Here is a 14,250-nt window from a genome sequence, read left to right on the forward strand (position 1 = left end):
AATTATTTTTCACCCAGTAAACAAATTTTTCACTTCATCGCCTCTAGTGGCTTTCTCTGCTTGGCGCCAGAAGCAGCCGCTCGTGTCACCTGGGCCTGGTCTCAGTGCAACACAGCCACAAAACGGTCGTAAGAAGTCAAACGAAACGCATTTCCGCTCTTACGAGCCACCGGAGATCGTGGATCGCTAATAACACGTGGTTCTAATGAAAGTGCAGCTACTCGGAGACGCCCAGTGTGGACTGGAATTTTTGTACGGCACCGAAACTCGGTAGATATGCTAATGCGTTAATGCGGAACCGATTCACACTGGACAAAATTAGTTCCAATTTTGGCCACCAGGTGCCATACACTGTTTGTATGACGGCATGACATCCTTGCCGTCAAATCACAAGCCAGGATGGCTGTCGAGAAGACAAACCGTGCACTGCTAGTGAAATTGTTTTATGAGAACGACAGCAGTTACAGTGCTGCATTGAGAGAATATCGGCGACTGAAAGCTCTGAGGAGAAGCCCGAAATCATTAAATGATTTAAAGAAGGTGACAGTGAAATTGGAAAACGCATGTCAGCTTGGTGCGGCACCTGCAAGAGGAAGGCGACCTATTCCGCTGGAAGTTATTGACGGGGTTACTGCTGCTGTAACTGTTGCTGTAACTGCCCAGGCAGCGCGTGCTCAGATAGTGCTAGCGCTTGTGCAGTGTCACAAGAAGTGTGCATCCCTTGGTCAGCAGTAAGGAAAGTTTTGCGGTATATTTCACACTGATGGGGGAAAGAAATACAGTAGAAGAAGAATGGGTTGCTTTGAGGGATGAAGTAGTGAAGGCAGCAGAGGATCAAGTAGGTAAAAAGACGAGGGCTAGTAGAAATCCTTGGGTCACAGAAGAACTATTGAATTTAATTGATGAAAGGAGAAATATAAAAATGCAGTAAATGAAGCAGGCAAAAAGGAATACAAACGTGTCAAAAATGATATCGACAGGAAGTGCAAAATGGCTAAGCAGGGATTGCTAGAGGACAAATGTAAGGATGTAGAGGCTTATCTCACTAAGGGTAAGATAGATACTGCCTACGGGAAAATTAAAGGGACCTTTGGAGAAAAGAGAACCACTTGTATGAATATCAAGAGCTCAGATGGAAACCCAGTTCTAAGCAAAGAAGGGAAAGCAGAAAGGTGGAAGGAATATATAGAGGGTCTACACAAGGGCAGTGTACTTGAGGACAATATTATGGAAATGGAAGAGGATGTAGATGAAGATGAAATGGGAGATACGATACTGCGTGAAGAGTTTGACAGAGCACTGAAAGACCTGAGTCGAAACAAGGCCCCCGGTGTAGACAACATTCCATTAGAACTACTGACGGCCTTGGGAGAGCCAGTCCCGACAAAACTCTACCATCTGGTGAGCAAGATGTATGAGACAGGCGAAATACCCTCAGACTTCAAGAAGAATATAATAATTCCAATCCCAAAGAAAGCAGGTGCTGACAGATGTGAAAATTACCGAACAATCAGTTTAATAAATCACGGATGCAAAATACTAACGCGAATTCTTTACAGACGAAAGGAAAAACTGGTAGAAGCCGACCTCGGGGAAGATCAGTTTGGATTCCGTAGAAATATTGTAACACCTGAGGCAATACTGACCCTACGACTTATCTTAGAAGCTATATTAAGGAAAGGCAAGCATACGTTTCTAGCATTTGTAGACTTAGAGAAAGCTTTTGACAATGTTGACTGGAATACTCTCTTTCAAATTCTGAAGTTGGCAAGGGTAAAATACAGGGAGCGAAAGGCTATTTACAATTTGTACAGAAACAAGATGGCGGTTATAAGAGTCGAGGGGCATGAAACTGAAGCAGTGGTTCGGAAGGGAGTGAGACAGGGTTGTAGCCTCTTCCCAATGTTATTCAATCTGTATATTGAGCAAGCAGTGAAGGAAACAAAAGAAAAATTTGGAGTAGGTATTAAAATCCATGGAAAAGAAATAAAAACTTTGAGGTTTGCGGATGACATTGTAATTGTATCAGAGACATCAAAGGACCTGGAAGAGCAGTTGAACGGAAAGGACAGTGTCATGAAAGGAGGGTATGAGATGAACATCAACAAAAGCAAAACGAGGATAATGGAATGTAGTCGAATTAAGTCGGGTGATGCTGAGCGAATTAGATGAGGAAATGAGACACTTAAAGTAGTAAAGGAGTTTTGCTATCTGGGGAGCAAAATAACTGATGGCAAATGGTTCAAATGGCTCTGAGCACTATGGGACTTAACATCTGTGGTCATCAGTCCCCTAGAACTTAGAACTACTTAAACCTAACTAACCTAAGGACATCACACACATCCATGCCCGAGGCAGGATTCGAACCTGCGACCGTAGCAGTCGCGCGGCTCCGGACTGAGCGCCTAGAACCGCTAGACCACCGCGGCCGGCGCAAATAACTGATGATGGACGAAGTAGAGAGGATATAAAATGTAGACTGGCAATGACAAGGAAAGCGTTTCTGAAGAAGAGAAATTTGTTAACATCGAGTATAGAGTTAAGTGTCAGGAAGTCGTTTCTGAAAGTATTTGTATGGAGTGTAGCCATGTATGGAAGTGAAACATGGACGATAAATAGTTTGGACAAGAAGAGAATAGAAACTTTCGAAATGTGGTGCTACAGAAGAATGCTGAAGATTAGATGGGTAGATCGTATAAATAATGAGGAGGTATGGAATAGGATTGGGGAGAAGAGACGTTTGTGGCACAACTTGACTAGAAGAAGGGATCGGTTGGTAGGACATGTTCTGAGGCATCAAGGCATCACCAATTTAGTATTGGAGGGCAGCGTGGAGGGTAAAAATCGTAGAGGGAGAGCAAGATATGAATACACTAAGCAGATTCAGAAGGATGTAGGTTGCAGTAGGTACTGGGAGATGAAGAAGCTTGCACAGGATAGAACAGCATGTAGAGCTGCATCAAACCAGTCTCAGGACTGAAGATCACAACAACAACAACCCGTTCAAGATACAGACGGTGAATCAACTGAAACCTCGTGATTCGCAGCAACGTTATGAATTTGCTCTTCTGTTTGTGGCGCGGGTTGAACTTGTTGAATGCGGCCGGACAATATTCAGTGGAGTGAAGAGCCACATTGTGCACTGCGGGGTGCAGCGAATACACAGAACTGCCGAATCTTGGCTACTGTTAAACCGCTTCCTGTGAACGGAGAGCCATTGCACTCGCCGTATGTGACTGTGTGGTGTGGATTACTCAGCACCTTTATTCTCGGTCCGTTCTTCTTGGTAGTGTATACACACAGGGGTCTATCTGGTGCGCCGTGACGTCAGCACGCTATCGAGACCTCCTTGTACAGCATGTGATTCCGGCGTTTGAAAAGCGCAGCTGTATGGACACCAATGTTTTCACGTAAGATGGGGCAACGTATCATTTCGCTTGCCCAGTGAAAGATCTCCTTAATGCAACCTTCCTATAGCGTGTTATCTCCACAGGTTTTCCATATGCGTGGCCTGCAATATCACGTGATCTGAGTCCATGTAACTTTTGGCTCTGCTGATACCTAAAGGGACGCGTTTACCATGGACACGTACCTGATCTGAAGGCCAGTGTTGCTTAGATCCCACAGGAACTGCTGCCAGCAACTGTTGTTCACGTCGTTTTAAGGACGCAGCATCCTGTCGACGATGCTGGTGTTCCTATTGAAGAACTTGTGTACGCGGCGGTTTATAATAAAATCAACGTTATGTGTTTCACTTGTTTGATCTTTTCTGCCCTCGACCCGTTCCTATTCCATTACGTATCGGAATATTTCTATACGTGTTAACAGAATCTTCCGTCGGGTCTTGGTAGAACAACATTATAATAAATGAAAAGCACCAGTTTGCTTTTGTTCTACAATATTACTTTTATTGTTAACCGATTTCGGCTAACAAAGTCATCTTCAGACATTTACTGTTATCACCAAAGAAGTTACAATGTTTGCAAACAACACTGGAAGAGAAGTAACACGTCTAGAGTGAAGTAGAAACATACAGTAAGTGACATCTTTGACAGTGTGGTGGTAATGGAGTGAAAAATTAAAAATTGAACAGTACGGCCGGCCGCAGTGGCCGTGCGGTTAAAGGCGCTGCAGTCTGGAACCGCAAGACCGCTACGGTCGCAGGTTCGAATCCTGCCTCGGGCATGGATGTTTGTGATGTCCTTAGGTTAGTTAGGTTTAACTAGTTCTAAGTTCTAGGGGACTAATGACCTCAGTAGTTGAGTCCCATAGTGCTCAGAGCCATTTGAACCATTTGAACAGTACGGAAATAACAATGGAGTAGACAGGAAAACCTTTAACAGAAAATAGGAATATCGAGCCTACATAATCGTTTCTATTAATAAACAAAACTAATAAAATAAAATATAATTAGTGTTGTGGATTGGCAGGAGACCAACCCACTAAATTGAGAGGAAGCCGAAAGGCACGCGTTTTAACTCACACAGGCTGGCGTGAGGTCTGGAACAGGACAAGGAATGTAGACTAGAAAAAAAGGATGTAGCTGGTGGAATACTTATCTTTAATCCATTAACGTTGAACGTAGCTCTTGTCTGTACAATATTTACAGCATCAATAGTAACTGGTAATGGCACCTTGCTAGGTCGTAGCAAATAACGCAGCTGAAGGCTATGCTAACTATCGGCTCGGCAAATGAGCGTATTTTGTCAGTGAACCATCGCTAGCAAAGTCGGCTGTACAACTGGGGCGAGTGCTAGGAAGTCTCTCTAGACCTGCCGTGTGGCGGCGCTCGGTCTGCAATCACTGATAGTGGCGACACGCGGGTCCGACGTATACTACTGGACCGCGGCCGATTTAAAGGCTACCACGTAGCAAGTGTGGTGTCTGGCGGTGACACCACATTCCTCCCCCGCAAATCGGCGTACGGTGGTGTTATAAGGCTTCTGCCCGCCGTGGGGAGGACCCCATGTTGACGTATGCGACGAAGTGGGGAGCCAAACAACAGGCGAGGCTGTGCCACCCGCACCCTGCCATTCGGTCCGAAGGGAGCTAGGAAACGCCTGAAAACCTGCTCCAGGGTGCACGTCAACATGCGGTGTATGCGCCCGCAGAGAGACAGGAGGGGCTGAAGGGTCAACCTCCATCGGGCCGGGACACCCGACGGGCGAAGACGACATATGGTCCAGAGGGGGCAAGAGTTCCATGTCGGAGGACAACTGGTAACGGGAAGCGATCGGCGGCTCGTGACCCAGGGAGGCGCCGGCGGCTGCAGCGAAGCGTCCACTGCGGGCGTCGCAGGCGGGAGAACAGGCGGCGGCGGCGGCGCGTCGCCATGGGGAAAAATGGAAGGCAGCGTCGGTAACACCTGGGGCTGAGGCGAGCCAGTAGATGGGTCCCACGGGCGCTGACCGGACGGCACCGTCGCTGAAAGCAGACGGCGAGCGGCAGATCCCATACGACTACAGAGGCGCAGCTGGTTGAGATGCCGGCGCACCTCACCAGAGGCCCCCAAAACCAGATACATAGCGCGGCCGAGGCAGCGAAGAATGCGCCCTGCGAGCCAACGCCGTGTACCTCGATAGTGACGATAGTAGACAACGTCGCCAGGAGCAAAAGCAGGTGTCTGCCGTTGCACAGGAACCTGATGCGGCGGATGTAGCAAAGACATCAAGGTTCGATGAGGACGACCGTGGAGCAACTCAGCTGACGAGCGACCATCTCGGGGCTGAGAGCGATACGAGGACAAAAAGAGCAATAACGCGTCCTCCCGAGAATACGACTCTTTCAACTTCAACATCGGTGACTTGAAAGTCCTGACCAATCGTTCAGCGGCACCGTTTGACTGAGGCAAAAACGGCGCGGATGTCAGATGTTGAATACCATTGGCCTTGCAGAATGACTGAAATTCTGCGGACATGAATTGTGGGCCATTGTCGGAAACAATAGTCTGTGGAAGACCTTCCATGCAAAAGATAGCAGATAACGCTTGGATGGTGGCAGATGACGTCGTGGAAGACATCCGGACAACAAAAGGAAAATTTCTGAATGAATCTACCACAACCAACCATCGAGCATTCCAGAATGGACCAGCAAAATCGATGTGTAAGCGTTGCCAAGGGGAAGTGGCTTTTGGCCATGCAAAGAATTTCCGCGGCGGTGCGGATTGTTGTTCGGCATACACTATGCAAGAAGAGCACATATCCGTAATCGCAGCATCGATTCCGAACCAAGTACAGTGCTGACGAGCAAGTTGTTTCGTTCTCACTATACCCCAATGTCCTTGGTGGAGAAGCTGTAAGACAGAGGACTGTAACGAACGTGGGACCACGACCCTGGACTGATCATTATCAGAACGCAACAGAAAAACACCACGCTGTACAAAAAGTCTGTCCTTGTGAGCAAAAAAATCGGCGAACCAACGGATCCTCGATCCGTGACTTTGACAAGCGCCATTGCGTAGCAACAAAACGCAGAACGGTAGCAAGGACAGGGTCGGCAGCTGTGGCTGTAGCTACACGACGAAAATCAATCGGAAACGATTCGACCACGTCATCGGTTTCCGAATCGGTGAACATGCAAGCAAGTTCGGAGGAATCGAATGCTCTATCCTCAGCAACAGGCAAACGGGACAACGCATCGGCGTTTTCGTGCTTAGCAGTGGACCGATACGAGATATCGTAGCGGTATTGCGAGAGGAAAATAGACCAGCGAGTGAATTTCTGCGCTGTACGTGGAGGTACAGGCTTGGTCGGATGAAAAAGCGATGGCAAAGGTTTGTGGTCTGTGATGATGGGAAAGCGACGACCATACAAGAAATCATGAAACTTTTTAACACCAAATACGAGAGCCAATGCTTCTTTCTCGATCTGTGAGTAATGTCTTTGCGCAGACGAGAGCAATTTGGACGCAAAGGCAATAGGGCGATCGTGCGAACCATCTTTGTGCGCAAGCACAGCACCGATCCCGAAATCCGATGCATCCACCATCAACAAAAGGGGCTTCCGGGGATCGAATGGCGTAAGGCAAGTATTGGAAAGCAACGCCGATTTCAACTGGCGAAAGGCGCGTTCGCATTCCGTCGTCCAGACGAACGGAACACCTTTACGGCGTAAGCGATGAAGCGGAGCTGAAATGGAAGAGGCGTGGCGCACATAGCGATGATAATAATTAATTTTTCCCAGCACACTCTGTAGGTACTTCAAATTCTGCGGCGAAGGCAAGTCTTGTATGGCACGAAGATGCTCGGGACTGGGATGTATGCCTTGGGCATTGAGTACATGTCCCAGGTAGGGTAAGTCACGAGCAAGCGAAGACCATTTTGTCGCAAGACCTGAAATAATGTTCTGAGATTGGCTAAATGTTCGTCTTCCGTCTTTCCGGAGATCACAATATCGTCCAGATAGTTTGCTGCAGTAGGGACCGACGCACAAACAGTTTGTAAATATTGCTGAAACAATGCAGGGGCGGATGCACACCCGAATGGCAGTCGTTTGAATCGGTACAAACCAAGATGCGTGTTAACCACCAAAACGCGCTGGGATTCTTCGTCCACCGGTATTTGCAAGTACGCATCTGCTAGGTCCAACTTCGAAAAATATTTACCTGGGCACAGTTTGTCAAAAAGATCTTCCGGGCCGGGTAAAGGAAAAGTTGCAGTCACTAGTTGTGGATTCACTGTTGCCTTGAAGTCCACACAAAGTCTCAATTTTCCGGAAGGTTTTTGCAAAATTAATAAGGGTGATGCCCAGAGAGAAGCCTGCACACGTTCAATGACACCTTGTGATTCCAAATCGAGTAATGTTTTTGCGACCTCATTACGCAATGCGTGGGGAACATTGCGCGCTCGAAAAATTTCGGTTGCGCGTTTACTTTCAGTTCCAAATGTGCTTTATAGTTCTTAGCGCAACCGAGGCCCGGTGCAAAAATGTCTGCAAATTCGTCACATAGACGAGAAACACTGGCTGAAGGCACAGTCTGGTTCACTGATTGGACCTGATTGACTATAGACAAGTTAAACAACTGAAATAAATCTAAACCAAACAAGTTCACTGCAGCAGAAGAACGAAGGACGTAAAATGACACAAGTTTTGTTTGTCCTTTGTATGTTGCAAGATGGCTGCACTGTCCTAACACAGGGATCTCTTGACCTGAATAGCTAGTAAACATTTGCAGCACGCAACGGAGGTTTGCCCAGCTGTTTGTACGTGTCGTGATTGATCAGTGAAACTGCAGCTCCGGTATCGAGCTGGAATGGTATCACTTTGCCGTTAATGTCCAAATCTACAAAAAGTTTATTGTCCTGTTGACGACAAGAGCGACTGTCTCGTGCACCGTGAACTAACACTGGTACAGAATCAATTGAGAATTGACGGGATTTCCGTCGATGTCGTCGCACACTATTTGTGAGAGGAACTCAGTCACTGTGAGAGAGAGTGGCACTGGGAGGAGTGGAATGAACTACATGAATTTCCATAGGCAAAGTTTCACGAGCCTGAGTATCCTTGGTTCGAATTTGGCGCGAAGCAAAAGGCCGGGAATGGTTGTGAGTGTCCGATCTGAGCTTTTTCTGGCAAACACTCTGAACATGTCCTTTTTTATTACAGAGAAAGCAACTAGCTTGGCGTGACGGGCAATTCTCACGCGAATGTCTAGTAGCACACCGCGGGCACGATTTTAGCACTGCATTTGCTTGCCTGCGCGGCACATGTTTCTGAGAGCCAGGTGGCAGCCGCGCGGCCGTGCACGAGGGCTGTTTACTGCTCTGTGCAGCGCGCCCGGCGGGCCGGTTAACCTGACACACGGGTGGCGAAGTTTCAAATGATTCCTGAGCAAAGTCAAGCGTGTCCTGCCCATCCAATATATCCATCACTTGTTGAAGGGACGGATTGACTAGTTTCAAAATCTGTTCCCTTATACGAACATCAGAAACGTTCTGTGCAATTGCATCACATACCATAGTATCTGAATAAGGGAGTCCACATTGACACTCAAAAGCACAATCCCTAGTAAGGCCTTACAAAGTTGCAACCCACTCCCTATTAGTCTGACTGGCCGTACGTTGTGTACGAAGGAAGGTATACCTTTTCGCAACTACATTGACGGAGTCTTTAAAATATGGATCTAATGCAGACAAAATTTCGTCGTAGGACAGAGTTGCTACGTCGTGTCGGGGAAATAATTTGACTATCACACGGTACGTGTGCACCCCTACGGAGGAAAGGAGATAAGGCTGACGCTCATTACCTTGAATTCTGTAGGCGGCGAGATGGAATCCAAATTGGCGTGACCACTCCGTCCAGCTTTCCAGTGCAGCATCAAAAGGACGAAAAGTTGGTGCAACAGCCTGTTGTGGCTGCGTTAGCGGTGAAGCGGCGGCTGGCGCATCGTTTTGCATCGCACGTTGACCCTGGACGAGCTGTCCAAGGGCATCCAATAAGGCCTGCGTCTGCTGATTCTGCAAGCGATAAAATTCGGACTGTTCATCAGGAGATGGTGGCCAAGCCATTACTCAAGTAAATCAGGGCAATATCGATAAGAACGCGGAAAACCTCGTCGCCAAAATGTTGTGGATTGGCAGGAGACCAACCCACTAAATTGAGAGGAAGCCGAAAGGCACGCGTTTTAGCTCACGCAGGTGGCGTGAGGTCTGGAACAGGACAAGGACTTTATAACTTAGAAAAACAGACGCAGATGGTGGAATACTTAACTTTAATCCATTAATGTTGAACGTAGCTCTTGTCTGTACATTATTTACAATATCAATAGCAACTGATAATGGCGCCTTGCTAGGTCGTAGCAAATGACGCAGCTGAAGGCTATGCTAACTATCGTCTCGGCAAATGAGCGTATTTTGTCAGTGTACCATCGCTAGCAAAGTCGGTTGTACAACTGGGGCGAGTGCTAGGAAGTTTCTCTAGACCTGCCGTGTGGCGGCGCTCGGTCTGCAATCACTGATAGTGGCGACACGCGGGTCCGACGTATACTACCGGACCGCGGCCGATTCAAGGCTACCACCTAGCAAGTGACGTGTCTGGCGGTGACACCACAATTAGTACTAGACAAGGCCACATCAGGAGGTTTGAAACATGGAGAGTGATACGCAAACTAATTAGAAGAAAAGTCAATTATCAGCCTTTGCAGTTGTCTCATCAAATATTGTTTATATTTTACTTTGTTCATTTATTTAATGCAAACTGTTACACAGCCACTGTTTTGATTATAATGTTAATGTTAAAATGCAGTACCACCACACTCTCAAAGATTGCATTTACAGTAGGTTCCCTCAAATGCCTCCATTTTCCTGCATTTATTTATTTCTGTTTATCTTATTGATATTGCTTAAGTTCTTCATGTATTTTGAGGTTACATTGATAACTGTCTCTTCTTTTAATTGGTTTATATATATATATATATATATATATATATATATATATATATATATATATATATATATCCTTTAGTGCGTATGTTTCACATACAACTATACATATATTACTTTGTAAGTTCATCTACCATCAGGTGTCGAAAATAGATAGTAGATATGTAAGTAACGAAACGGAACAGATTGTTGTTTTTACCATAAAACATGGCAATTGCATATATATCGTAACGTTTGTTAATACACTGTTGACTTTCTTCATTGCAATTAATGAAAACACTTCTTTCAATTATTATTACGGTACTGAGTAATAACATTAGTTACCAACTACTGGTGTCGGAAACCCTCTTGGGCTGCACTGTCTCAGGCCTCTTTTCAAAACGTACTGCTGCTTCATAGTCTTATAGTCGCACTGACAGCAGAGATTGCCTCTTCCTTATGGCTAGGTTTCTTCCAAAGCTTCCATAGTGTACAGTCTGCTAATATTTATGACCTTTCCCAATCTATGGACTCGGATAAATAATTTGTCTCTTGATTAAGAAATTTTTGTGGTTATACAATCTACTAATTACACTAGAGAATTTTGAGACCATTTCTATAGTTATTATCCTTCTCTTATTCACTGACGAATAGTTTTCAGTCTTGAACACTGTACATACTTTTCTCCTCCCCTATTCGTGGGTCAGTTAAAATGACTGCTTTTGGGCGTGGCAGTTATTAAGAATGGCCCCTCTTACAAAGGGTGAAATTTGCTTATAATTTTTTCACAGTTTTCACTCTTACTATTCTTAAAGTAGTAAAATTAGTTCATATGCATTATACACTTTTTTTGGCCAAAATAGGTATATCCTGTGTGTATGTATGAAGTTATTAAATTAATGCTATTTCTTAGGATGTATAGTAGCCATCTATGTGAATTGTGTTTCACATGAAACAATATTCCTTTGTACAATTTGCTACTGTCCTTTGTAACAGAATGACTTTGGAGGAAAGTATCACTGTACATCCGTGACTGTCATTGCGTTGCTCACTTTCTAAATTCTTACAATTTTTTTCATGTTTTTCTCATATGTATTTACTACTAGAAAATAAACAGGAAATTTGTCCCTTTCCTCTTCATTAATGCTTGAATTCTTTGATTTGTTAATGTCATGAATTATGTCTGCCTCATTCACTTGTACCATGTCTTCCCTTGATTCGTGCCTCTCATTCTGTACTAATGTAGGTTCTGTCAATAAAGCGAGTCTTAATCTGCCTGTGTTGCTTTTCTCGAAACGAATGACAGCCAAGATATCTTGCTGTCCCTAAGGGAATGTTAGAAGTTTAATAATACATTGTTGCACAACCAGTCAATGTCCAAAATCATAGGTACATTTAAACCTTTCACTACAAACATTGCTTGTTGAAATTTGTGTGTATTTAATGTGACTTCGAGAAACAATCCTGCAAGTACTGGTTTGCTTGTCTTACCTGTTACCCTGGTTACCTGTAGTCCTGCGATCGGTAGCCGAAGGAATGCATTTAAAAAATTATTTGTCGTAAGAAATAATGATCTACTACTGATATGTCACTACCAGAGTCCAAAACAACTTCCACAGTTATGTTATTTACAAAGCGTGTCTATTTTGGTTTCATATATTCTTTTGCTTGTCTATTTCCTTCATGTTGTAAGACATCTGTTAAACTTTGGTCGTAATCATACCTAATTAAAGTAGATTAGATTTGTCGTAGATAGTTTTTTACTGCTTCAGAGGACCGAGCCTCTCCCCAGAAGCGTATTAGTTTTCCATCTCTGGCATACCTGTAATATTAATTTCTGTTATTGTTCCCGTTCCTGTATCTATTCCCTAAATGGCTATAATCATATCCATTGTGTACCCTGTTTCCTTCACTCGCACCACTCTCTCTAGTGGGGTGAGGTCCTCTGTTAACATTACTCTCTTGACTATTATTGTCGGCATTGCAGCCTGTGTGCCATCTTTCGGATTACCTTTGCACTGAGTCCACTTGTTCTCGGTATTCCAATAAGTTGTTCACTTTTTCCCAGTCCTTCCCTAAACATTTGTCCCTTACATGCCATTGTAATTGGGAACTGACAAATGTTCCTCTCTTACAGGATCGTTCAGAAATTTTGCTTTGATAAGATGCCATTCCACAAAATCTCTGTACCCGTTCTATGAACTACTTCTGTATGATACCAAAAGTAGTAATCTCAGTTTATTTTGGGTTTCCTAACTCCAATACTTAGACTTAAATGCTGTTTCGGAATCATTGTAAGCTGTGAATTCATCTAACTTCTACATACACCACTGTGAAGTATCACCCGTCAAATTACTAATAACAATCGTATCTTATCAAGATCTGGCCAGAAATCGGGTAACATATCCTTAAATGACTTCAGAAATGAAACGGGGTGAACGTCGCAGGAAGGTGAAAACTTGGCGAATTTATGATTTAATCCTTTGCTTATGTTGGGGTAAAATCAAAAAATGGTTCAAATGGCTCTGAGCACTATGGGACTCAACTGCCGTGGTCATAAGTCCCCTAGAACTTAGAACTACTTAAACCTAACTAACCTAAGGACAGCACACAACATCCAGCCATCACGAGGCAGAGAAAATCCCTGACCCCGCCGGGAATCGAACCCGGGAACCCGGGCGTGGGAAGCGAGAACGCTACCGCACGACCACGAGATGCGGGCTGGGGTAAAATCATCACAGTTATTAGTTAATGTCTTGTTCTTTAATAACAAGTTTTCTACCTCTTTTCTAAGTTTTTTCTTTGTCTCCTCTCACCTCAAAGAGTCATTTCGTATCACTGCATTTGAGTTTGAAATTAAAATATCAATGTTGTGAACTGCTGGTGTTCCCGACGCTGTAGATGTAGTCTTTAGTTAGATTTATTGTCTTAAAATTCTGTACTAAATACTTCGTTACTAAATTGAAGTTTTTGTATCCTTGGCTCTAATTCGTTAGTTATTACAGACAAAACATCAGTATTTTTGTTATTGTAAGTATGTAAAATTGTTTTAATATTCACCAGTTCTGTTTCTAATATCTCAGTTCTCCCTGCCAATTTGTCATTTTCTGCTTCGATAGTGTGTACAGCTGTAAGCTACCGTCTTGTTTAGCTCCACTATTTCTAAGCGCCTGTCTGTTTCGGGAACAGGATCGAAACCCATGTTCCATCTCGTTTCCAACTTATCTATCCTACCGTTAAGTTGGATAATGAACGAATCAAATCGTGTTTCTAAATTCGTGAGTCTGCTGTCAATTTGCGTCAGTCTGCTTTCTGGTTGTGTGAACTTGTCACCCATATGCATAGCTTTAGTACTGAAGTAAGCCAGCTGTTTAAAAACGATTGCGTTAACTCTTCCATGGTCATGCTGTTACCTGTTTGTGCCATCGTATTATTTCCAAACTAAAACAAAATTACGTGTTAATGCAGCTATACTGAACTATAGAGTACATAAGATGGCTTAACCGCGGGGTTGGTGTAGGTACATTCGCTGTAAAGGCCTGGTTCCTTATTTACGACATGTAATAGTACTGTACTCGTAATAATAAAACGTTTGAATGTCACAGTGGCCTGATTGTAAGCAACTGTATTCACAGAAGTTGTCGCAAACAAATTACTGTACTAGTACTTTATTTTCCCCATGAACCATGGACCTTGCCGTTGATGGAGAGCCTTGCGTGCCTGAACAATACAGACCATTGGAGCACAACCACAATGGAGGGGTGTCTGTTGAGAGGCCAGACAAACGTGTGGTTCCTGAAGAGGGGCAGCAGCCTTTTCAGTAGTTGCAGGGGCAACAGTCTGGATGATTGACTGATCTGGCCTTGTAACACTAACCATAATGGCCTTGCTGT

This window comes from Schistocerca nitens, chromosome 7, assembly GCF_023898315.1.
Source record: "Schistocerca nitens isolate TAMUIC-IGC-003100 chromosome 7, iqSchNite1.1, whole genome shotgun sequence".
Taxonomy (NCBI): Eukaryota; Metazoa; Arthropoda; class Insecta; order Orthoptera; family Acrididae; genus Schistocerca; species Schistocerca nitens.